Here is a 27654-nt window from a genome sequence, read left to right as displayed (position 1 = left end):
TCGGGCCTGGTTAGTACTTGGATGGGAGACCGCCTGGGAATACCAGGTGCTGTAAGCTTTTTTTCATTTGGCAGACTGAATGAGCAATCGTCATGTTTATTATGAATGCAGCACTAACTAACAAAATGTCACTGCTGAAAAATGTCACTTCTAACCCTTTAGCAGCCCAGCCTAAGTAGAGTAAAGGAATAAACACACTCCACAGCAGGGCCACTGTCATCTATATAAGGCCTACCGGCCACTGCAACTGTTGCTTACGGCCATACCACCCTGAACACGCCCGATCTCGTCCGATCTCGGAAGCTAAGCAGGGTCGGGCCTGGTTAGTACTTGGATGGGAGACCGCCTGGGAATACCAGGTGCTGTAAGCTTTTTTTCATTTGGCAGACTGAATGAGCAATCGTCATGTTTATTATGAATGCAGCACTAACTAACAAAATGTCACTGCTGAAAAATGTCACTTCTAACCCTTTAGCAGCCCAGCCTAAGTAGAGTAAAGGAATAAACACACTCCACAGCAGGGCCACTGTCATCTATATAAGGCCTACCGGCCACTGCAACTGTTGCTTACGGCCACACCACCCTGAACACGCCCGATCTCGTCCGATCTCGGAAGCTAAGCAGGGTCGGGCCTGGTTAGTACTTGGATGGGAGACAGCCTGGGAATACCAGGTGCTGTAAGCTTTTTTTCATTTGGCAGACTGAATGAGCAATCGTCATGTTTATTATGAATGCAGCACTAACTAACAAAATGTCACTGCTGAAAAATGTCACTTCTAACCCTTTAGCAGCCCAGCCTAAGTAGAGTAAAGGAATAAACACACTCCACAGCAGGGCCACTGTCATCTATATAAGGCCTACCGGCCACTGCAACTGTTGCTTACGGCCACACCACCCTGAACACGCCCGATCTCGTCCGATCTCGGAAGCTAAGCAGGGTCGGGCCTGGTTAGTACTTGGATGGGAGACCGCCTGGGAATACCAGGTGCTGTAAGCTTTTTTTCATTTGGCAGACTGAATGAGCAATCGTCATGTTTATTATGAATGCAGCACTAACTAACAAAATGTCACTGCTGAAAAATGTCACTTCTAACCCTTTAGCAGCCCAGCCTAAGTAGAGTAAAGGAATAAACACACTCCACAGCAGGGCCACTGTCATCTATATAAGGCCTACCGGCCACTGCAACTGTTGCTTACGGCCACACCACCCTGAACACGCCCGATCTCGTCCGATCTCGGAAGCTAAGCAGGGTCGGGCCTGGTTAGTACTTGGATGGGAGACCGCCTGGGAATACCAGGTGCTGTAAGCTTTTTTTCATTTGGCAGACTGAATGAGCAATCGTCATGTTTATTATGAATGCAGCACTAACTAACAAAATGTCACTGCTGAAAAATGTCACTTCTAACCCTTTAGCAGCCCAGCCTAAGTAGAGTAAAGGAATAAACACACTCCACAGCAGGGCCACTGTCATCTATATAAGGCCTACCGGCCACTGCAACTGTTGCTTACGGCCATACCACCCTGAACACGCCCGATCTCGTCCGATCTCGGAAGCTAAGCAGGGTCGGGCCTGGTTAGTACTTGGATGGGAGACCGCCTGGGAATACCAGGTGCTGTAAGCTTTTTTTCATTTGGCAGACTGAATGAGCAATCGTCATGTTTATTATGAATGCAGCACTAACTAACAAAATGTCACTGCTGAAAAATGTCACTTCTAACCCTTTAGCAGCCCAGCCTAAGTAGAGTAAAGGAATAAACACACTCCACAGCAGGGCCACTGTCATCTATATAAGGCCTACCGGCCACTGCAACTGTTGCTTACGGCCATACCACCCTGAACACGCCCGATCTCGTCCGATCTCGGAAGCTAAGCAGGGTCGGGCCTGGTTAGTACTTGGATGGGAGACCGCCTGGGAATACCAGGTGCTGTAAGCTTTTTTTCATTTGGCAGACTGAATGAGCAATCGTCATGTTTATTATGAATGCAGCACTAACTAACAAAATGTCACTGCTGAAAAATGTCACTTCTAACCCTTTAGCAGCCCAGCCTAAGTAGAGTAAAGGAATAAACACACTCCACAGCAGGGCCACTGTCATCTATATAAGGCCTACCGGCCACTGCAACTGTTGCTTACGGCCACACCACCCTCAACACGCCCGATCTCGTCCGATCTCGGAAGCTAAGCAGGGTCGGGCCTGGTTAGTACTTGGATGGGAGACCGCCTGGGAATACCAGGTGCTGTAAGCTTTTTTTCATTTGGCAGACTGAATGAGCAATCGTCATGTTTATTATGAATGCAGCACTAACTAACAAAATGTCACTGCTGAAAAATGTCACTTCTAACCCTTTAGCAGCCCAGCCTAAGTAGAGTAAAGGAATAAACACACTCCACAGCAGGGCCACTGTCATCTATATAAGGCCTACCGGCCACTGCAACTGTTGCTTACGGCCATACCACCCTGAACACGCCCGATCTCGTCCGATCTCGGAAGCTAAGCAGGGTCGGGCCTGGTTAGTACTTGGATGGGAGACCGCCTGGGAATACCAGGTGCTGTAAGCTTTTTTTCATTTGGCAGACTGAATGAGCAATCGTCATGTTTATTATGAATGCAGCACTAACTAACAAAATGTCACTGCTGAAAAATGTCACTTCTAACCCTTTAGCAGCCCAGCCTAAGTAGAGTAAAGGAATAAACACACTCCACAGCAGGGCCACTGTCATCTATATAAGGCCTACCGGCCACTGCAACTGTTGCTTACGGCCACACCACCCTCAACACGCCCGATCTCGTCCGATCTCGGAAGCTAAGCAGGGTCGGGCCTGGTTAGTACTTGGATGGGAGACCGCCTGGGAATACCAGGTGCTGTAAGCTTTTTTTCATTTGGCAGACTGAATGAGCAATCGTCATGTTTATTATGAATGCAGCACTAACTAACAAAATGTCACTGCTGAAAAATGTCACTTCTAACCCTTTAGCAGCCCAGCCTAAGTAGAGTAAAGGAATAAACACACTCCACAGCAGGGCCACTGTCATCTATATAAGGCCTACCGGCCACTGCAACTGTTGCTTACGGCCATACCACCCTGAACACGCCCGATCTCGTCCGATCTCGGAAGCTAAGCAGGGTCGGGCCTGGTTAGTACTTGGATGGGAGACCGCCTGGGAATACCAGGTGCTGTAAGCTTTTTTTCATTTGGCAGACTGAATGAGCAATCGTCATGTTTATTATGAATGCAGCACTAACTAACAAAATGTCACTGCTGAAAAATGTCACTTCTAACCCTTTAGCAGCCCAGCCTAAGTAGAGTAAAGGAATAAACACACTCCACAGCAGGGCCACTGTCATCTATATAAGGCCTACCGGCCACTGCAACTGTTGCTTACTGCCATACCACCCTGAACACGCCCGATCTCGTCCGATCTCGGAAGCTAAGCAGGGTCGGGCCAGGTTAGTACTTGGATGGGAGACCGCCTGGGAATACCAGGTGCTGTAAGCTTTTTTTCATTTGGCAGACTGAATGAGCAATCGTCATGTTTATTATGAATGCAGCACTAACTAACAAAATGTCACTGCTGAAAAATGTCACTTCTAACCCTTTAGCAGCCCAGCCTAAGTAGAGTAAAGGAATAAACACACTCCACAGCAGGGCCACTGTCATCTATATAAGGCCTACCGGCCACTGCAACTGTTGCTTACAGCCATACCACCCTGAACACGCCCGATCTCGTCCGATCTCGGAAGCTAAGCAGGGTCGGGCCTGGTTAGTACTTGGATGGGAGACCGCCTGGGAATACCAGGTGCTGTAAGCTTTTTTTCATTTGGCAGACTGAATGAGCAATCGTCATGTTTATTATGAATGCAGCACTAACTAACAAAATGTCACTGCTGAAAAATGTCACTTCTAACCCTTTAGCAGCCCAGCCTAAGTAGAGTAAAGGAATAAACACACTCCACAGCAGGGCCACTGTCATCTATATAAGGCCTACCGGCCACTGCAACTGTTGCTTACGGCCATACCACCCTGAACACGCCCGATCTCGTCCGATCTCGGAAGCTAAGCAGGGTCGGGCCTGGTTAGTACTTGGATGGGAGACCGCCTGGGAATACCAGGTGCTGTAAGCTTTTTTTCATTTGGCAGACTGAATGAGCAATCGTCATGTTTATTATGAATGCAGCACTAACTAACAAAATGTCACTGCTGAAAAATGTCACTTCTAACCCTTTAGCAGCCCAGCCTAGTTAGAGTAAAGGAATAAACACACTCCACAGCAGGGCCACTGTCATCTATATAAGGCCTACCGGCCACTGCAACTGTTGCTTACGGCCATACCACCCTGAACACGCCCGATCCCGTCCGATCTCGGAAGCTAAGCAGGGTCGGGCCTGGTTAGTACTTGGATGGGAGACCGCCTGGGAATACCAGGTGCTGCAAGCTTTTTTTCATTTGGCAGACTGAATGAGCAATCGTCATGTTTATTATGAATGCAGCACTAACTAACAAAATGTCACTGCTGAAAAATGTCACTTCTAACCCTTTAGCAGCCCAGCCTAAGTAGAGTAAAGGAATAAACACACTCCACAGCAGGGCCACTGTCATCTATATAAGGCCTACCGGCCACTGCAACTGTTGCTTACGGCCATACCACCCTGAACACGCCCGATCCCGTCCGATCTCGGAAGCTAAGCAGGGTCGGGCCTGGTTAGTACTTGGATGGGAGACCGCCTGGGAATACCAGGTGCTGCAAGCTTTTTTTCATTTGGCAGACTGAATGAGCAATCGTCATGTTTATTATGAATGCAGCACTAACTAACAAAATGTCACTGCTGAAAAATGTCACTTCTAACCCTTTAGCAGCCCAGCCTAAGTAGAGTAAAGGAATAAACACACTCCACAGCAGGGCCACTGTCATCTATATAAGGCCTACCGGCCACTGCAACTGTTGCTTACGGCCATACCACCCTGAACACGCCCGATCTCGTCCGATCTCGGAAGCTAAGCAGGGTCGGGCCTGGTTAGTACTTGGATGGGAGACCGCCTGGGAATACCAGGTGCTGCAAGCTTTTTTTCATTTGGCAGACTGAATGAGCAATCGTCATGTTTATTATGAATGCAGCACTAACTAACAAAATGTCACTGCTGAAAAATGTCACTTCTAACCCTTTAGCAGCCCAGCCTAAGTAGAGTAAAGGAATAAACACACTCCACAGCAGGGCCACTGTCATCTATATAAGGCCTACCGGCCACTGCAACTGTTGCTTACGGCCATACCACCCTGAACACGCCCGATCTCGTCCGATCTCGGAAGCTAAGCAGGGTCGGGCCTGGTTAGTACTTGGATGGGAGACCGCCTGGGAATACCAGGTGCTGCAAGCTTTTTTTCATTTGGCAGACTGAATGAGCAATCGTCATGTTTATTATGAATGCAGCACTAACTAACAAAATGTCACTGCTGAAAAATGTCACTTCTAACCCTTTAGCAGCCCAGCCTAAGTAGAGTAAAGGAATAAACACACTCCACAGCAGGGCCACTGTCATCTATATAAGGCCTACCGGCCACTGCAACTGTTGCTTACGGCCATACCACCCTGAACACGCCCGATCCCGTCCGATCTCGGAAGCTAAGCAGGGTCGGGCCTGGTTAGTACTTGGATGGGAGACCGCCTGGGAATACCAGGTGCTGCAAGCTTTTTTTCATTTGGCAGACTGAATGAGCAATCGTCATGTTTATTATGAATGCAGCACTAACTAACAAAATGTCACTGCTGAAAAATGTCACTTCTAACCCTTTAGCAGCCCAGCCTAAGTAGAGTAAAGGAATAAACACACTCCACAGCAGGGCCACTGTCATCTATATAAGGCCTACCGGCCACTGCAACTGTTGCTTACGGCCATACCACCCTGAACACGCCCGATCTCGTCCGATCTCGGAAGCTAAGCAGGGTCGGGCCTGGTTAGTACTTGGATGGGAGACCGCCTGGGAATACCAGGTGCTGCAAGCTTTTTTTCATTTGGCAGACTGAATGAGCAATCGTCATGTTTATTATGAATGCAGCACTAACTAACAAAATGTCACTGCTGAAAAATGTCACTTCTAACCCTTTAGCAGCCCAGCCTAAGTAGAGTAAAGGAATAAACACACTCCACAGCAGGGCCACTGTCATCTATATAAGGCCTACCGGCCACTGCAACTGTTGCTTACGGCCATACCACCCTGAACACGCCCGATCTCGTCCGATCTCGGAAGCTAAGCAGGGTCGGGCCTGGTTAGTACTTGGATGGGAGACCGCCTGGGAATACCAGGTGCTGTAAGCTCTTTTTCATTTGGCAGACTGAATGAGCAATCGTCATGTTTATTATGAATGCAGCACTAACTAACAAAATGTCACTGCTGAAAAATGTCACTTCTAACCCTTTAGCAGCCCAGCCTAAGTAGAGTAAAGGAATAAACACACTCCACAGCAGGGCCACTGTCATCTATATAAGGCCTACCGGCCACTGCAACTGTTGCTTACGGCCATACCACCCTGAACACGCCCGATCTCGTCCGATCTCGGAAGCTAAGCAGGGTCGGGCCTGGTTAGTACTTGGATGGGAGACCGCCTGGGAATACCAGGTGCTGCAAGCTTTTTTTCATTTGTGTTATGATTATGACGGGTAACTATGAAGAGGCTGAGTGTAGGCTAGGGTTCTCTCCTGTGTGTGTGCATGCGTGGTGTGATTGGATGATTATTAGGAGGGGGCGTGCCAGCAGCAGACGCATCCGTTCCTGATTGGTGGCCAGAGGGAGGCTCAACTTTAAAAGGCTGTCAGCGGGCCGGCGACAGTGAACCCGTTCCTTCTCGACTTCCAACCCGTCCGTCCTTCCTCTGTGTTCTGTAGTAGCCATTTTGTGCATGTGAAGCCGAACAGATATGTAGCACTCGATCTCTGCAAACACTTGATCTAATCTATAGATCCAGATGCTTACAGCTCGATCCTAAATCGGCCTCGGCTGATTACTGTGGCTGTCACTTTGTGATCTGTTGTCTCAGCTAAGAAGGGGGGGGGGATTATTATTATTATTTGTTTGAGCTTTGTTTTATGATAGGGAGGTTAGTATTTGTATTTTGCTTTCTTTCGTGTGTAGGTAAGAGGTTTGTTTTCTAGTTTTGTTTTGTTGTAACCCTTCCTCCGCCCCTGGCGCGTTTTGTAAACCACTTGTGAGAATAAAAAGAAAAGATCGAAAAGCAAACTGTTTGGACGGCGGTTCTTGGGAGTTGGGAAGGGCGGTCTTCCACATCATATGTTGCGTCTCGGTTCCCCTAGGCCGGGGCGTAACATATATGGGGGCTCGTCTATTTTCTTTTGTCGGGTAAGTGCGTTTTTTCTTTTTTGTACTTTCGTATTTTTGATTGGCAGTTGTGAAAGGGTTAGGATGGAGGAAGAAGTTGTAGATGAGTTTAAGAAGGGTCCCTCACGAGAAAAATTAGAAAGGTGTACAAAAGACAATCTGTTATTGTTGGTAAAATTCTTTGGTGTGGAGGTGCCTATTAATGCTAACAAAGATGAACTGAAACAGCTACTAAGTGAGAGGTTGGAGGAGGGGGGTGTATTTACTGTGGCTGGGGGAGCCAAAGAGACGGATAGGGAGATATACGAAGGCGCGGAGGCGCCGCGTAATGTCATACCGCCTGCCTCTGTTTCACCCAACATTGCCTCACCGGACCACCATACTGCACCCAGTGAAATGATACAGGTAAAACCTGAAATATCACGGGATGATCTCTTGTTAACGTTGCGCATCAGAGAGACAGAGAATCGCAACAGAGAGCTAGAGCTAGAGGTGATGAAGTTACGGTTGAGAGCGTTGGAAGTGGAACGGTTACCACCCGGTGCTTCCAGTGATACACACTCCCAGCCATCCACTTCTACTAGTAAACCCAAGTTCGAGATAAACAAGCACATTGCACTGGTACCACCGTTTAGAGAGAGCGAGGTGGACTCTTATTTTAATGCGTTTGAACGCATTGCAACTGCTTTAAATTGGCCAAAAGAGATGTGGGCATTATTACTACAATGCAAATTGGTGGGGAGGGCGCAGGAGGTATGTGCTAGTTTGTCAATAGAAGAGGGTTTGAAATATGACGTTGTGAAAGCAACTGTGTTACGGGCCTACGAATTGGTGCCAGAAGCCTATAGGCAAAAATTTAGGAGTAGGGAGAAAACTGCCAGTCAGACATACGTGGAGTTTGCGCGTGAGAAGGAGGTATTGTTTGACAAGTGGTGTCAGGCGAGCAAAGTGAAAAATCAGGAAGAATTACGGGAATTATTTTTGTTGGAGGAGTTCAAAAACCGTACACCCGATAACATAGTTGTTTATTTGAATGAACAAAAAGTCAGCTCGGCATCGGACGCGGCTGTGTTGGCTGACGAGTTTGTCTTAACACACAAAGGGGTGTTTTTTTCATCTGCACCCCGCGGCAATAATTCTTTCAGACAGCCGTCGGAAAATAGAACACGGCCACCAAACAACCCGTGGCGCGCTAACACTAATCCGTCTCCGGGGGAGACGCGTGAGTGTTATTACTGTCATGAGTTTGGTCACCTCATTGCCGTTTGTCCTAGAAGGAGAGAGACAAGACAGGATAACAGGGGGCCAGTCACGATTACCTTAATCCATACCCAACCTATACCTCTGCCTGAGGGTGGGCCGGTAGTGGATAAGGATTTTGAACCTTTTGTGTCCACTGGGTTTGTCTCTCTCTCTGGCAGGGAGGATGATGAAATTCCTATCAGTATTTTGCGCGACACGGGGGCGAAACAATCTGTCGTTTTGGGCAGTGTTTTGCCTTTTTCGGATGAGACATACAGTGGTTTTGATGCGTTGGTATGGGGGATAGAAATGAGTGTTTTTCGTATCCCCATGCACCATATGTACCTAAATTGCGGTCTTTTTTCTGGTCCCGTTAAAGTGGGAGTGCGACCCGAATTACCCGTGCCTGGAGTAACGCTAATTTTAGGTAATGATTTGGCTGGCGAAAAAGTTTTTCCTCCCCTCGAGGTCGTTGGAAACCTTTTACAGGTTCCGTGCACTCCTACCCCAGTGGTGTGTGATCCGTCAATGGTGTTCCCTGTGTGCGCAATTACGCGCGCGCAGTCTCGAAAAAATGGTGAGGCGGTGGATCTCACCAATACATTTATGGGTTTGCTAGATGATGTATCACCCACTCAGCACTCAGGCGCAATTGTCAATTTGTTGCCTAGTGATGCAGAGTTATGTTTGTCAGTGGATAAACCACAATTCATTCAAGCACAACAGTCTGATGATACCTTGAGTAAATGTTTGTCTAGTGTTGGGGCATCAAAAGAAATCCCACACTCTGCAATATACTTGTTAGATGATGGTGTACTTGTTCGTAGATGGTCTAAAACTGATTTTGATTCTGTGTATCAGGTAGTTGTGCCTAAGCCATTTCGTATTCAGGTTCTGAGTTTAGCTCATGATCATGTTTTCTCTGGACATTTAGGAATAAGAAAAACCCATAATCGAATTCTCCGTTATTTTTTTTGGCCTGGGTTAAAAACCGACGTAGTTCAGTTTTGTCGGTCATGTCACACATGTCAGGTTGTAGGCAAACCCAATCAGGTTATTCCCCCGGCTCCACTACAGCCCATCCCAGTGATTGGAGAACCATTTGAACATGTAATTATAGATTGTGTTGGGCCATTACCAAAAACAAAATCTGGGCATGAATTTATCTTTACCATTATGTGTGCCGCAACGCGTTTCCCTGAAGCTATCCCAATGCGTAAAATCAATGCACGGGCCATAGTAAAAGCACTGGTAAAGTTTTTTTCCACGTTTGGCCTACCCAAACGCATCCAAAGTGATCGTGGTTCTAATTTCATGTCTAAGGTGTTTGCTCAAGTGATGGTAGAGTTGTCTGTCACACATAATATATCCAGTGCTTATCATCCAGAGTCACAGGGTGCGCTGGAACGTTTCCATCAGACCCTAAAATCAATGATGCGTAAATATTGTTTGGAAAACAAACGAGAGTGGGATGAGGGGTTACCTTTATTATTGTTTGCAGTGAGGGAGACTACTCAGGAGTCATTGGGGTTTAGCCCAGCCGATTTGGTTTTTGGCCACACAGTGCGTGGTCCCTTGCGGCTGTTGCAAGAGAAATGGTGTGCAGATAAACCTAGCCCCAGTCATAACATTCTGGACTATGTTAGCGCTTTTAAAGAACGGTTGAATAATGCCTGTGAAACGGCTCGTGAGAACCTTGAGGGGGCTCAAGAAAAAATGAAAATAAAATATGACACTAACGCAATGAGCAGAACCTTCCAAACAGGCGAGCAGGTGCTATTGTTGTTGCCAATGCCGGGCTCCTGTCTGCAAGCAAAATTTTGCGGACCTTATTTAGTGCAACGTAAAGTGAGTGATACCAACTATGTGATTAGCACTCCCGATCGAAGAAAGAAATCTCGGTTGTGTCACATTAACATGCTAAAAAGGTACATCAGACGGGAGGGGGATAATGTCCCGTGCCCACCTGTGGTGATGCCAGTGATGAGTGTTAATGTGGTGCCTGTTCCATATAGTCCTGAGGAGGACGGGCTGCATACAGGCAGTGCGCCGGTGCCTTGCGCCAGATTAAAGAATTCTGAAATTTTGAAAAATGTAGATGCTCAGTTGTCTACTTTACCAGAGTTGGCTCGTAATGATATTAGTGAGCTAATTTATAGTCATTTAGAACTATTCGGGGATCACCCCACTCAAACTACTGTACTCCAACACGATGTTGACGTGGGGGAGCGGAGCCCAATAAAACAGCATGCCTACAGAGTTAATCCGACAAAAAGGGTTTTAATGCAGCAGGAGGTGGAATATCTTTTGGAACATGGTTATGCGGTCCCTAGTGCTAGTTCGTGGAGTTCGCCCTGTTTGTTGGTGCCCAAACCTGATCAGACCACTCGCTTTTGCACTGATTACAGAAAAGTAAATGCCATAACAAAACCAGATTCTTTTCCGCTGCCTCGTATGGAGGATTGCGTTGACCGGGTAGGATCTGCACAATATGTTACAAAGCTTGACCTTTTGAAGGGTTACTGGCAAGTACCGTTAACATCCCGTGCGTCGGAGATCTCCGCTTTTGTCACTCCCGATAATTTTTTGCAATATACCGTTATGCCATTTGGATTAAGAAACGCTCCAGCTACGTTTCAAAGGCTAATGAATAAAACGTTAGCTGGTGTTAAAAACTGCGATGCCTATTTGGATGATGTGGTGGCATACTCGTCCACTTGGGAGGAACATATCCAAACCCTGTATGAAATTTTCGGCCGATTGCGTGAAGCTAATTTGACAGTTAATTTGGCAAAATGTGAATTTGGGAAGGCTACCGTTACCTATTTGGGTAAGGAGGTGGGTCAGGGGTATGTGCGCACGATTGCATCAAAAGTGCAGGCGATTCTGGATTTTCCAGTACCAAAAAGTAAACGCGATCTTCGCCGGTATTTGGGAATGGCCGGGTATTACCGCGGATTCTGCAGAAATTTTGCGGAGGTAGTAGCGCCGTTGACAAGTATGGTTAGTCCTAAGGTTCCATTTAACTGGTCACCTTCTTGTCAGATAGCATTTGAGTGTGCTAAGGCTCTTCTGTGCAGCGCGCCTGTCCTTGCAGCACCAGATTTTTCACGAGCATTCAAACTTGAGGTTGATGCGAGTGACCGGGGGGCAGGGGCAGTGCTGGTACAAGAAGATGAAAATGGTATAGATCATCCAGTCTGTTATTTTTCAAAAAAATTCTTGAGACATCAAGTGAATTATAGCACTATTGAGAAAGAGGCCCTTGCAATGCTGCTTGCGTTACAACATTTTGAGGTATACGTAGGTTCTAGCCCACTACCTATCGCAGTATATACAGATCACAACCCGTTAACATTTTTATCTCAGATGCGCAACAACAACCAACGCCTTATGAGGTGGTCCTTGTTGTTACAAGATTTCTATATAGATATTCAGCACAAGAAAGGAAGTGAAAACATTATGGCCGATGCTCTGTCTCGGGCTCATTAGGAGGCTGTCCTGGGATCAAACATTTTTTGGGGGAAAATGTTTGATTTTTGGGAAGGGGGGTGTTATGATTATGACGGGTAACTATGAAGAGGCTGAGTGTAGGCTAGGGTTCTCTCCTGTGTGTGTGCATGCGTGGTGTGATTGGATGATTATTAGGAGGGGGCGTGCCAGCAGCAGACGCATCCGTTCCTGATTGGTGGCCAGAGGGAGGCTCAACTTTAAAAGGCTGTCAGCGGGCCGGCGACAGTGAACCCGTTCCTTCTCGACTTCCAACCCGTCCGTCCTTCCTCTGTGTTCTGTAGTAGCCATTTTGTGCATGTGAAGCCGAACAGATATGTAGCACTCGATCTCTGCAAACACTTGATCTAATCTATAGATCCAGATGCTTACAGCTCGATCCTAAATCGGCCTCGGCTGATTACTGTGGCTGTCACTTTGTGATCTGTTGTCTCAGCTAAGAAGGGGGGGGGGATTATTATTATTATTTGTTTGAGCTTTGTTTTATGATAGGGAGGTTAGTATTTGTATTTTGCTTTCTTTCGTGTGTAGGTAAGAGGTTTGTTTTCTAGTTTTGTTTTGTTGTAACCCTTCCTCCGCCCCTGGCGCGTTTTGTAAACCACTTGTGAGAATAAAAAGAAAAGATCGAAAAGCAAACTGTTTGGACGGCGGTTCTTGGGAGTTGGGAAGGGCGGTCTTCCACATCATATGTTGCGTCTCGGTTCCCCTAGGCCGGGGCGTAACAATTTGGCAGACTGAATGAGCAATCGTCATGTTTATTATGAATGCAGCACTAACTAACAAAATGTCACTGCTGAAAAATGTCACTTCTAACCCTTTAGCAGCCCAGCCTAAGTAGAGTAAAGGAATAAACACACTCCACAGCAGGGCCACTGTCATCTATATAAGGCCTACCGGCCACTGCAACTGTTGCTTACGGCCCTACCACCCTGAACACGCCCGATCTCGTCCGATCTCGGAAGCTAAGCAGGGTCGGGCCTGGTTAGTACTTGGATGGGAGACCGCCTGGGAATACCAGGTGCTGCAAGCTTTTTTTCATTTGGCAGACTGAATGAGCAATCGTCATGTTTATTATGAATGCAGCACTAACTAACAAAATGTCACTGCTGAAAAATGTCACTTCTAACCCTTTAGCAGCCCAGCCTAAGTAGAGTAAAGGAATAAACACACTCCACAGCAGGGCCACTGTCATCTATATAAGGCCTACCGGCCACTGCAACTGTTGCTTACGGCCATACCACCCTGAACACGCCCGATCTCGTCCGATCTCGGAAGCTAAGCAGGGTCGGGCCTGGTTAGTACTTGGATGGGAGACCGCCTGGGAATACCAGGTGCTGCAAGCTTTTTTTCATTTGGCAGACTGAATGAGCAATCGTCATGTTTATTATGAATGCAGCACTAACTAACAAAATGTCACTGCTGAAAAATGTCACTTCTAACCCTTTAGCAGCCCAGCCTAAGTAGAGTAAAGGAATAAACACACTCCACAGCAGGGCCACTGTCATCTATATAAGGCCTACCGGCCACTGCAACTGTTGCTTACGGCCATACCACCCTGAACACGCCCGATCTCGTCCGATCTCGGAAGCTAAGCAGGGTCGGGCCTGGTTAGTACTTGGATGGGAGACCGCCTGGGAATACCAGGTGCTGTAAGCTTTTTTTCATTTGGCAGACTGAATGAGCAATCGTCATGTTTATTATGAATGCAGCACTAACTAACAAAATGTCACTGCTGAAAAATGTCACTTCTAACCCTTTAGCAGCCCAGCCTAAGTAGAGTAAAGGAATAAACACACTCCACAGCAGGGCCACTGTCATCTATATAAGGCCTACCGGCCACTGCAACTGTTGCTTACGGCCATACCACCCTGAACACGCCCGATCTCGTCCGATCTCGGAAGCTAAGCAGGGTCGGGCCTGGTTAGTACTTGGATGGGAGACCGCCTGGGAATACCAGGTGCTGTAAGCTTTTTTTCATTTGGCAGACTGAATGAGCAATCGTCATGTTTATTATGAATGCAGCACTAACTAACAAAATGTCACTGCTGAAAAATGTCACTTCTAACCCTTTAGCAGCCCAGCCTAAGTAGAGTAAAGGAATAAACACACTCCACAGCAGGGCCACTGTCATCTATATAAGGCCTACCGGCCACTGCAACTGTTGCTTACGGCCATACCACCCTGAACACGCCCGATCTCGTCCGATCTCGGAAGCTAAGCAGGGTCGGGCCTGGTTAGTACTTGGATGGGAGACCGCCTGGGAATACCAGGTGCTGTAAGCTTTTTTTCATTTGGCAGACTGAATGAGCAATCGTCATGTTTATTATGAATGCAGCACTAACTAACAAAATGTCACTGCTGAAAAATGTCACTTCTAACCCTTTAGCAGCCCAGCCTAAGTAGAGTAAAGGAATAAACACACTCCACAGCAGGGCCACTGTCATCTATATAAGGCCTACCGGCCACTGCAACTGTTGCTTACGGCCATACCACCCTGAACACGCCCGATCTCGTCCGATCTCGGAAGCTAAGCAGGGTCGGGCCTGGTTAGTACTTGGATGGGAGACCGCCTGGGAATACCAGGTGCTGTAAGCTTTTTTTCATTTGGCAGACTGAATGAGCAATCGTCATGTTTATTATGAATGCAGCACTAACTAACAAAATGTCACTGCTGAAAAATGTCACTTCTAACCCTTTAGCAGCCCAGCCTAAGTAGAGTAAAGGAATAAACACACTCCACAGCAGGGCCACTGTCATCTATATAAGGCCTACCGGCCACTGCAACTGTTGCTTACGGCCATACCACCCTGAACACGCCCGATCTCGTCCGATCTCGGAAGCTAAGCAGGGTCGGGCCTGGTTAGTACTTGGATGGGAGACCGCCTGGGAATACCCAGGTGCTGTAAGCTTTTTTTCATTTGGCAGACTGAATGAGCAATCGTCATGTTTATTATGAATGCAGCACTAACTAACAAAATGTCACTGCTGAAAAATGTCACTTCTAACCCTTTAGCAGCCCAGCCTAAGTAGAGTAAAGGAATAAACACACTCCACAGCAGGGCCACTGTCAGCTATATAAGGCCTACCGGCCACTGCAACTGTTGCTTACGGCCATACCACCCTGAACACGCCCGATCTCGTCCGATCTCGGAAGCTAAGCAGGGTCGGGCCTGGTTAGTACTTGGATGGGAGACCGCCTGGGAATACCAGGTGCTGTAAGCTTTTTTTCATTTGGCAGACTGAATGAGCAATCGTCATGTTTATTATGAATGCAGCACTAACTAACAAAATGTCACTGCTGAAAAATGTCACTTCTAACCCTTTAGCAGCCCAGCCTAAGTAGAGTAAAGGAATAAACACACTCCACAGCAGGGCCACTGTCATCTATATAAGGCCTACCGGCCACTGCAACTGTTGCTTACGGCCACACCACCCTCAACACGCCCGATCTCGTCCGATCTCGGAAGCTAAGCAGGGTCGGGCCTGGTTAGTACTTGGATGGGAGACCGCCTGGGAATACCAGGTGCTGTAAGCTTTTTTTCATTTGGCAGACTGAATGAGCAATCGTCATGTTTATTATGAATGCAGCACTAACTAACAAAATGTCACTGCTGAAAAATGTCACTTCTAACCCTTTAGCAGCCCAGCCTAAGTAGAGTAAAGGAATAAACACACTCCACAGCAGGGCCACTGTCATCTATATAAGGCCTACCGGCCACTGCAACTGTTGCTTACGGCCATACCACCCTGAACACGCCCGATCTCGTCCGATCTCGGAAGCTAAGCAGGGTCGGGCCTGGTTAGTACTTGGATGGGAGACCGCCTGGGAATACCAGGTGCTGTAAGCTTTTTTTCATTTGGCAGACTGAATGAGCAATCGTCATGTTTATTATGAATGCAGCACTAACTAACAAAATGTCACTGCTGAAAAATGTCACTTCTAACCCTTTAGCAGCCCAGCCTAAGTAGAGTAAAGGAATAAACACACTCCACAGCAGGGCCACTGTCATCTATATAAGGCCTACCGGCCACTGCAACTGTTGCTTACGGCCATACCACCCTGAACACGCCCGATCTAGTCCGATCTCGGAAGCTAAGCAGGGTCGGGCCTGGTTAGTACTTGGATGGGAGACCGCCTGGGAATACCAGGTGCTGTAAGCTTTTTTTCATTTGGCAGACTGAATGAGCAATCGTCATGTTTATTATGAATGCAGCACTAACTAACAAAATGTCACTGCTGAAAAATGTCACTTCTAACCCTTTAGCAGCCCAGCCTAAGTAGAGTAAAGGAATAAACACACTCCACAGCAGGGCCACTGTCATCTATATAAGGCCTACCGGCCACTGCAACTGTTGCTTACAGCCATACCACCCTGAACACGCCCGATCTCGTCCGATCTCGGAAGCTAAGCAGGGTCGGGCCTGGTTAGTACTTGGATGGGAGACCGCCTGGGAATACCAGGTGCTGTAAGCTTTTTTTCATTTGGCAGACTGAATGAGCAATCGTCATGTTTATTATGAATGCAGCACTAACTAACAAAATGTCACTGCTGAAAAATGTCACTTCTAACCCTTTAGCAGCCCAGCCTAAGTAGAGTAAAGGAATAAACACACTCCACAGCAGGGCCACTGTCATCTATATAAGGCCTACCGGCCACTGCAACTGTTGCTTACGGCCATACCACCCTGAACACGCCCGATCTCGTCCGATCTCGGAAGCTAAGCAGGGTCGGGCCTGGTTAGTACTTGGATGGGAGACCGCCTGGGAATACCAGGTGCTGTAAGCTTTTTTTCATTTGGCAGACTGAATGAGCAATCGTCATGTTTATTATGAATGCAGCACTAACTAACAAAATGTCACTGCTGAAAAATGTCACTTCTAACCCTTTAGCAGCCCAGCCTAAGTAGAGTAAAGGAATAAACACACTCCACAGCAGGGCCACTGTCATCTATATAAGGCCTACCGGCCACTGCAACTGTTGCTTACGGCCATACCACCCTGAACACGCCCGATCCCGTCCGATCTCGGAAGCTAAGCAGGGTCGGGCCTGGTTAGTACTTGGATGGGAGACCGCCTGGGAATACCAGGTGCTGCAAGCTTTTTTTCATTTGGCAGACTGAATGAGCAATCGTCATGTTTATTATGAATGCAGCACTAACTAACAAAATGTCACTGCTGAAAAATGTCACTTCTAACCCTTTAGCAGCCCAGCCTAAGTAGAGTAAAGGAATAAACACACTCCACAGCAGGGCCACTGTCATCTATATAAGGCCTACCGGCCACTGCAACTGTTGCTTACGGCCATACCACCCTGAACACGCCCGATCCCGTCCGATCTCGGAAGCTAAGCAGGGTCGGGCCTGGTTAGTACTTGGATGGGAGACCGCCTGGGAATACCAGGTGCTGCAAGCTTTTTTTCATTTGGCAGACTGAATGAGCAATCGTCATGTTTATTATGAATGCAGCACTAACTAACAAAATGTCACTGCTGAAAAATGTCACTTCTAACCCTTTAGCAGCCCAGCCTAAGTAGAGTAAAGGAATAAACACACTCCACAGCAGGGCCACTGTCATCTATATAAGGCCTACCGGCCACTGCAACTGTTGCTTACGGCCATACCACCCTGAACACGCCCGATCTCGTCCGATCTCGGAAGCTAAGCAGGGTCGGGCCTGGTTAGTACTTGGATGCGAGACCGCCTGGGAATACCAGGTGCTGCAAGCTTTTTTTCATTTGGCAGACTGAATGAGCAATCGTCATGTTTATTATGAATGCAGCACTAACTAACAAAATGTCACTGCTGAAAAATTTCACTTCTAACCCTTTAGCAGCCCAGCCTAAGTAGAGTAAAGGAATAAACACACTCCACAGCAGGGCCACTGTCATCTATATAAGGCCTACCGGCCACTGCAACTGTTGCTTACGGCCATACCACCCTGAACACGCCCGATCTCGTCCGATCTCGGAAGCTAAGCAGGGTCGGGCCTGGTTAGTACTTGGATGGGAGACCGCCTGGGAATACCAGGTGCTGTAAGCTCTTTTTCATTTGGCAGACTGAATGAGCAATCGTCATGTTTATTATGAATGCAGCACTAACTAACAAAATGTCACTGCTGAAAAATGTCACTTCTAACCCTTTAGCAGCCCAGCCTAAGTAGAGTAAAGGAATAAACACACTCCACAGCAGGGCCACTGTCATCTATATAAGGCCTACCGGCCACTGCAACTGTTGCTTACGGCCATACCACCCTGAACACGCCCGATCTCGTCCGATCTCGGAAGCTAAGCAGGGTCGGGCCTGGTTAGTACTTGGATGGGAGACCGCCTGGGAATACCAGGTGCTGCAAGCTTTTTTTCATTTGGCAGACTGAATGAGCAATCGTCATGTTTATTATGAATGCAGCACTAACTAACAAAATGTCACTGCTGAAAAATGTCACTTCTAACCCTTTAGCAGCCCAGCCTAAGTAGAGTAAAGGAATAAACACACTCCACAGCAGGGCCACTGTCATCTATATAAGGCCTACCGGCCACTGCAACTGTTGCTTACGGCCATACCACCCTGAACACGCCCGATCTCGTCCGATCTCGGAAGCTAAGCAGGGTCGGGCCTGGTTAGTACTTGGATGGGAGACCGCCTGGGAATACCAGGTGCTGCAAGCTTTTTTTCATTTGGCAGACTGAATGAGCAATCGTCATGTTTATTATGAATGCAGCACTAACTAACAAAATGTCACTGCTGAAAAATGTCACTTCTAACCCTTTAGCAGCCCAGCCTAAGTAGAGTAAAGGAATAAACACACTCCACAGCAGGGCCACTGTCATCTATATAAGGCCTACCGGCCACTGCAACTGTTGCTTACGGCCATACCACCCTGAACACGCCCGATCTCGTCCGATCTCGGAAGCTAAGCAGGGTCGGGCCTGGATAGTACTTGGATGGGAGACCGCCTGGGAATACCAGGTGCTGCAAGCTTTTTTTCATTTGGCAGACTGAATGAGCAATCGTCATGTTTATTATGAATGCAGCACTAACTAACAAAATGTCACTGCTGAAAAATTTCACTTCTAACCCTTTAGCAGCCCAGCCTAAGTAGAGTAAAGGAATAAACACACTCCACAGCAGGGCCACTGTCATCTATATAAGGCCTACCGGCCACTGCAACTGTTGCTTACGGCCATACCACCCTGAACACGCCCGATCTCGTCCGATCTCGGAAGCTAAGCAGGGTCGGGCCTGGTTAGTACTTGGATGGGAGACCGCCTGGGAATACCAGGTGCTGTAAGCTTTTTTTCATTTGGCAGACTGAATGAGCAATCGTCATGTTTATTATGAATGCAGCACTAACTAACAAAATGTCACTGCTGAAAAATGTCACTTCTAACCCTTTAGCAGCCCAGCCTAAGTAGAGTAAAGGAATAAACACACTCCACAGCAGGGCCACTGTCATCTATATAAGGCCTACCGGCCACTGCAACTGTTGCTTACGGCCATACCACCCTGAACACGCCCGATCTCGTCCGATCTCGGAAGCTAAGCAGGGTCGGGCCTGGTTAGTACTTGGATGGGAGACCGCCTGGGAATACCAGGTGCTGTAAGCTTTTTTTCATTTGGCAGACTGAATGAGCAATCGTCATGTTTATTATGAATGCAGCACTAACTAACAAAATGTCACTGCTGAAAAATGTCACTTCTAACCCTTTAGCAGCCCAGCCTAAGTAGAGTAAAGGAATAAACACACTCCACAGCAGGGCCACTGTCATCTATATAAGGCCTACCGGCCACTGCAACTGTTGCTTACGGCCATACCACCCTGAACACGCCCGATCTCGTCCGATCTCGGAAGCTAAGCAGGGTCGGGCCTGGTTAGTACTTGGATGGGAGACCGCCTGGGAATACCAGGTGCTGTAAGCTTTTTTTCATTTGGCAGACTGAATGAGCAATCGTCATGTTTATTATGAATGCAGCACTAACTAACAAAATGTCACTGCTGAAAAATGTCACTTCTAACCCTTTAGCAGCCCAGCCTAAGTAGAGTAAAGGAATAAACACACTCCACAGCAGGGCCACTGTCATCTATATAAGGCCTACCGGCCACTGCAACTGTTGCTTACGGCCATACCACCCTGAACACGCCCTATCTCGTCCGATCTCGGAAGCTAAGCAGGGTCGGGCCTGGTTAGTACTTGGATGGGAGACCGCCTGGGAATACCAGGTGCTGTAAGCTTTTTTTCATTTGGCAGACTGAATGAGCAATCGTCATGTTTATTATGAATGCAGCACTAACTAACAAAATGTCACTGCTGAAAAATGTCACTTCTAACCCTTTAGCAGCCCAGCCTAAGTAGAGTAAAGGAATAAACACACTCCACAGCAGGGCCACTGTCATCTATATAAGGCCTACCGGCCACTGCAACTGTTGCTTACGGCCATACCACCCTGAACACGCCCGATCTCGTCCGATCTCGGAAGCTAAGCAGGGTCGGGCCTGGTTAGTACTTGGATGGGAGACCGCCTGGGAATACCCAGGTGCTGTAAGCTTTTTTTCATTTGGCAGACTGAATGAGCAATCGTCATGTTTATTATGAATGCAGCACTAACTAACAAAATGTCACTGCTGAAAAATGTCACTTCTAACCCTTTAGCAGCCCAGCCTAAGTAGAGTAAAGGAATAAACACACTCCACAGCAGGGCCACTGTCAGCTATATAAGGCCTACCGGCCACTGCAACTGTTGCTTACGGCCATACCACCCTGAACACGCCCGATCTCGTCCGATCTCGGAAGCTAAGCAGGGTCGGGCCTGGTTAGTACTTGGATGGGAGACCGCCTGGGAATACCAGGTGCTGTAAGCTCTTTTTCATTTGGCAGACTGAATGAGCAATCGTCATGTTTATTATGAATGCAGCACTAACTAACAAAATGTCACTGCTGAAAAATGTCACTTCTAACCCTTTAGCAGCCCAGCCTAAGTAGAGTAAAGGAATAAACACACTCCACAGCAGGGCCACTGTCATCTATATAACGCCTACCGGCCACTGCAACTGTTGCTTACGGCCATACCACCCTGAACACGCCCGATCTCGTCCGATCTCGGAAGCTAAGCAGGGTCGGGCCTGGTTAGTACTTGGATGGGAGACCGCCTGGGAATACCAGGTGCTGTAAGCTTTTTTTCATTTGGCAGACTGAATGAGCAATCGTCATGTTTATTATGAATGCAGCACTAACTAACAAAATGTCACTGCTGAAAAATGTCACTTCTAACCCTTTAGCAGCCCAGCCTAAGTAGAGTAAAGGAATAAACACACTCCACAGCAGGGCCACTGTCATCTATATAAGGCCTACCGGCCACTGCAACTGTTGCTTACGGCCATACCACCCTGAACACGCCCGATCTCGTCCGATCTCGGAAGCTAAGCAGGGTCGGGCCTGGTTAGTACTTGGATGGGAGACCGCCTGGGAATACCAGGTGCTGCAAGCTTTTTTTCATTTGGCAGACTGAATGAGCAATCGTCATGTTTATTATGAATGCAGCACTAACTAACAAAATGTCACTGCTGAAAAATGTCACTTCTAACCCTTTAGCAGCCCAGCCTAAGTAGAGTAAAGGAATAAACACACTCCACAGCAGGGCCACTGTCATCTATATAAGGCCTACCGGCCACTGCAACTGTTGCTTACGGCCATACCACCCTGAACACGCCCGATCTCGTCCGATCTCGGAAGCTAAGCAGGGTCGGGCCTGGTTAGTACTTGGATGGGAGACCGCCTGGGAATACCAGGTGCTGTAAGCTTTTTTTCATTTGGCAGACTGAATGAGCAATCGTCATGTTTATTATGAATGCAGCACTAACTAACAAAATGTCACTGCTGAAAAATGTCACTTCTAACCCTTTAGCAGCCCAGCCTAAGTAGAGTAAAGGAATAAACACACTCCACAGCAGGGCCACTGTCATCTATATAAGGCCTACCGGCCACTGCAACTGTTGCTTACGGCCATACCACCCTGAACACGCCCGATCTCGTCCGATCTCGGAAGCTAAGCAGGGTCGGGCCTGGTTAGTACTTGGATGGGAGACCGCCTGGGAATACCAGGTGCTGCAAGCTTTTTTTCATTTGGCAGACTGAATGAGCAATCGTCATGTTTATTATGAATGCAGCACTAACTAACAAAATGTCACTGCTGAAAAATGTCACTTCTAACCCTTTAGCAGCCCAGCCTAAGTAGAGTAAAGGAATAAACACACTCCACAGCAGGGCCACTGTCATCTATATAAGGCCTACCGGCCACTGCAACTGTTGCTTACGGCCATACCACCCTGACACACCGATTGAGTGCAGCTTGGAGAGTTTGGCCTGTGTATTGAGAGTTTTCTGGAGTGACTGAAGTCTACTTATTTTGCTTATAGTTTTTGCTTACTTGAGAACAGTAGTTTTTTTTTTTTAGGTGTTTTTAATCCCCCAGCAGCTTGCTGTTTGGGGGATTTATTTTTGGGCCGTTTTGCTGTTTGATCGAGGCAACAATGGGGACGGAACAGAAGCAAGCACCAGAGGTGGGAAATGACAAGGAGAACGAAATTAAAGGACAGTATGAGAGGACTCTAACACTTGGGGTTGAAATACAGGGGCAGGATAGTGTTACTATGATGGAAATGCTGGCAGCAGTGAAGAAGGAGTGCGGAGTTGTTGTTGGATGCAGAGTTAAAGAAGGAGGCAAATATGAAGTGACAATGAAGGACGACAAAGGAAAAACTAAACTACTGGACGGACTGAAGATCAAGAAGAGCAGGATTCTGGCAAAGGAACTGTCACGATATGAGCTTGTGGTTTCATTTTTGAATCTGCCAACATATATTGAGGACGGGACGATTTTGGGAAAGCTGGCTGGTTGGGGGGTGAAGCCCATATCCCCCATCAGAAGGAGGATGTGGCCTGGTACCGACATCGCAGACGGGACGAGGATCTTGAAGGTCAGATTTACGGACACTGTGACATCACTGCCATATTCGGCCCAGTTTACTACGCTGGAGGGGACCGAGTACTTCCGGGTGATTCACGATCGGCAGGTGAAGGTGTGCAGGCTGTGCATTCAGCCCGGGCACATTCTCATGGACTGTCCGGACTTCAGGTGCTATATCTGTGCGGGCCAGGGCCATTATGCACGGTGGGCGCTGTAGAGGCTGCAAAGAGAAGAAAGAGCGGTGCACCTGCCACACTGCAGAGGAGGGGGCTTTTGAGGCCTCATCACAGGACGGTGGTGGGGGAGGAGGCGAAGAGGACGAGGACAGTTCTGAGGAGGCAGAAGAGGAGACGGGAGTGCAGAATGAGGACAAGGAGGCGGAGCCTGGGGCACCGGCCCCAGAGAGTGCGGTGGATGAAGATGAGCCTGCTAGTGATGGAGGCGGGCGGGCCGGCAGCCCTCCCGCTTCCAGCACTGCTTCCAACACTGCTGGCGGGCCAGCAGCCCGCCCGCAGCGGGCCGGCCGCTGCGGGCGGGAGGTACGGAGAGAGAGACGTCAAAGGACAGAGGGGGAGAGGGGAAAGGGGGGGTGGGGAGAGGGGGGAAGGGCTAGCACAGAAGTTGACTGCAAAGAGGAAGGCAGATAAGGACAAGGCATGGGATGACAGGATTAAAGGACCACGAGGTAATACTTAAAATGTTTGCATAATGTCTGGTTTTATATTTTGCTTTCTTTGTTTTGCTCTCATGGCCACTGTAACTACTGTAAATGTAAACGGGTTACGGAATATGGAGAAGGTTAAAGAGTTGCTGTATACATACAGGAGTGATATTTTGTGCTTACAGGAAACCAATTGGGATGGGGTGGTGGTGAAGGATGTGAGGAAGGAATGGGAGGGGGATATATTCTATAATAATGGTGCTAGGAATGCAAGGGGCGTTGCAATAATGCTCAAAAAAGACAAAGTAGAGAATGTAAAGGAGGTTTATAAGGACAGCACGGGGAGGATATTGGTAATAGAATTTGAATATAGGAAGATGGGCTTCAGGCTAATTAATATTTACGTACCTAATGTAGAAGCAGACAGGAGGATTATTCTAGCAGAGTTGAGAGAGCTAGTGGTCGGGAGGTGTATTATAGTAGGGGACTTTAATATTAGGTGTAGTAGGTTAGATGTTGGTAGAGGGGTGGAGTTCAGATGGGAAAAGTCAAGGGGTATGTTAATGGACGTGATGAGAGATAAAGACTTGATAGATGTGTGGAGGTATGAGAATCCTGAGAAGAGGGAATTTACAAGAAGGCAGATGAGGGATGGGGTATTGAAACAGAGCAGGATAGATTTGGTGTTGGTCCATGGGGAGAGTTTTAAATACATAGATAGAATAAGACACCAGAGGAACAGCTTCAGTGATCATGATGCGGTCAGGTTTAGCATCAAGGTGGGAAAAGACGAGATAGGGGGTGGGATGTGGGTACTAAATGCAGAGTATGTTGAGGAAGAGGAGTATGAGCAGCAGATGAAGGTGTTATTTGACAGGCACAAGGAGAGGGTGGAGGAGGATACAGGCGAGGATAGTTTAGATGACAGTATAGGTGAGAGATGGGAGGTGATGAAGGACCAAATCAAATGCATTAGCATTAAGTACAGCAAGAAAAGGAAGTGGGAGAAATTGAAGGAAGAGAAGAGGTTAAGGAAGAGGTTGGAGGTGGAGTTGAGTAGGGCAGAGGATGCAGAGGGATATAGCATGGATAATTACATAAAGGTAAAGATGGAATTGGAACAGTATGAGAGAGAGAAGTGTAGAGGAGCCATATTGAGGAGTAAGGCGAGGTATGCATTGGAGGGAGAGAAATGCACTGGCTATTTTTTGGGTTTGGAGAAGAGGAGGCAGAGCAAGACATACATACATGAGATCAATCTAAAGAATGGGGAGGCAACAGAGGATTATGTGGAGATATTGGAGAGAGTGCAGGAGTTCTATGGGGATTTGTACAAGAGGGGGGGAGTCAATGAGAGGAGTATAGAAGAGGTGTTAGATAGTGTAGATAGGAAACTGAGCGTGGGGGATATGACATGGTGCGATAGAGAAATAAGTGAGGAAGAGGTGATAGAAGCAATAGAGGGATTGAGAACTGGAAAAAGCCCGGGGAGTGATGGGATAGTGGTGGAATGGTATAAGAGTTTTAAGCATGACGTAGCAGCAATTTTAGTGCAGGTATTTGGAGCTATGGAGAGAACAGGGGTGGTGCAGGGTAGGATGGTGGAAGGGGTTATAGCGACAGTGTATAAGAAAAAGGGGAGTAAGCTAGATTTAGAGAATTATAGGCCAATTAGTTTACTGAATGTAGACTATAAAATTCTGACTAAGGTGCTAGCAAATAGGGTGAAGGGAGTGATAGGTGAAATAGTACAACCAACACAAAGCTATAGTATACCAGGTAGGGACATATCAGATACTATAGCGACAGTTAGAGACGTAATAGAGTACTTGAAACGGGATGGGTTGGGGGGAATAGTGGTTGGGATAGATTGGAATAAGGCATTTGATCGGGTGGAACATGAGTTCTTGTTTAAGGTACTAGAGAGGTTTGGATTTGGGGAAGGATTGGTGGGATGGGTGAGGAGGTTGTATGGGAGTGCAAAGAGTTGTGTAAAGGTGAATGGGGTTTTAACAGATAGGTTTGAGGTGGAAAGGTCTGTGAGGCAAGGGTGTCCGCTATCCGCATTATTATATGCCATTTCAGTGGAGCCCTTGGCTTCATTGATAAAAATGGATAAGGAGGTAAAAGGGATTATGTTGCCATATGGAGGGGTTTGTGTCATCAATCAGTATGCAGATGACACTACAGTCACAGTGAGGGACAGTGGGAGCGTTAAAAGGGTGTTGGAGCTGGTGGAATCATATGGGAGGGCAGCGGGTGCAAAAATAAATGTGGACAAGTCTGAGATAATGTACATAGGAGGGGTAGAGCGAGTGGATGTGGGATTGAGGGTGGAAAATAGGTTCATCAAGGTATTGGGAGTGCATTTAGGTGTTGACAGTAAGGAGGCGAGGGATGCAACATGGACAGGGGTGATTAACAAAATAAGAGGAGTTTGCACAACATGGAAGGCAAGGAGATTGAGATTAAAAGGGAAGGTAATTGTAGTTAACAGCTTGTTGTTGTCCGTATGTGTGTATGTTATGAATGTGGTTGAGATGCCCGAGTGGGTAATGAACGAGTTGAACACAATTGTGAGGGATTTCATCTGGGAAGGGAAGGGGGTGAAAATTGCTCACAACACACTGGTGGGTAGGACACAAGAGGGAGGGCTAAAGTTATTAGATTTGCAAACAAAGAGGGCTGCAATGAGGATGAAAACTGTCAAAAAGTACATAGAGGGGACGTGGAGGTATGGGTGGAAGGAGTTTTTGAGAAAGTATATCAATGATGTGGGTGGGATGGGGGACTTTGGTTGGTACATGGGTTTCAAACAATCAATGACAGTGGGGATACCGGAAATATATAGGGAGGTGTTAGAGGCGTGGAGAAGGTTTCTGCCCAAGGTGGATTATGAATGTGGGTGCCTAGAGTCATTTATTAATTTGCCACTGTTTTTAAATGAGAAGTTCAAATACAAAGAAAAAACATTGTATGAGCCAAAATGTATGGAGGGCGGAATAAAACAGGTCAGAGATATAATGTATGAGGTTATCCCAGGATTCCTCAGAGTAGGTTGCATTTATGACTCTGTAGAACAGTTAGAAGGAATGGACAACAGAGAGAAAGTAGACAGAATATATGGAAAAATTATATCAAGTATACCTGCAGAGTGGAAAAATATCATTGAAAGACAATGTGTGGTGAAAGGTGAAGATCCCTTGCCGGACATGTATGTAATGTTGAATGGGGAGAAATGTGGTGTGGGGAGTATTAGTGTAAAGCAAGTGTATGATTTACTGATAGTGGATATTAGAGATGCGCGGATGGGTTTTTTTGTCACCCAAATCCGCGTTAACAAGTTCATTATCCATCCGCCATCCACCCGCGGTACTTATATCATCCTATTTATAGATCCGCACCAACCGCACCAAATAATTGTTATTTTCCTGATGTTAGTTTTCTTATAAACAGTGTTACTCACCACTGTCGCGATGCAGTGACTGTATACAATCCACAACCATGGTAACAACAAACGAACGTCTTTATTAAGTTACTTTCGCTTTCAACCACTTTGTTGCCATGTCGGCTTTTTATAAGCTTTTTATAAGCGACTTTTAATATAATAAACTTTATTTATATAGCACCTTTCATGACATAAATGCAGCTCAAAGTGCTTTACAGAAAAAGAAAGAAAAAGTGAAAACAAAACACAGAGCAAAAACAATGCTCTGTGTTGCGACTTTTGGGCTTGTTTGGCACTTGTTTTGGGCTTGTTTTCATAGACCTGGCTACTTATTTCTCTCGCAACCTGGCAACACTGGCTGCCTTCAAAGCAACATGTCGTGAGCGGCTATTTTGTGCCTGGTGTAAAATGACGTAATATTAAAATACTACAAACGCACACACGGTGAAATGTAGTGCTTTTTAAAAGCTATTATAGGCCTATAGATTGATATCA

General features: G+C 47.1%; 1 protein-coding gene across 1 annotated transcript in view; it reads right to left on the bottom strand.

The window, feature by feature from the left end:
* LOC308086941 (uncharacterized protein) overlaps window positions 1–27184 on the bottom strand; it is a gene marked incomplete at its 3' end in the record, with an annotated part of 78200 nt that extends 51016 nt beyond the window's left edge. Inside the window, exon 1 of the mRNA XM_080430584.1 lies at window positions 27178–27184. The remainder of the gene's footprint in view (window positions 1–27177) is intronic.
* Between the last annotated feature and the right edge of the window lie 470 nt (window positions 27185–27654).

Source organism: Gymnoscopelus braueri (assembly GCF_963280865.1).
Source record: "Gymnoscopelus braueri genome assembly, chromosome: 6".
Taxonomy (NCBI): domain Eukaryota; kingdom Metazoa; phylum Chordata; class Actinopteri; order Myctophiformes; family Myctophidae; genus Gymnoscopelus; species Gymnoscopelus braueri.
The sequence above is the reverse complement of the archived record's forward strand: the minus strand, read 5'-3'. Positions and strand labels throughout refer to the sequence as shown.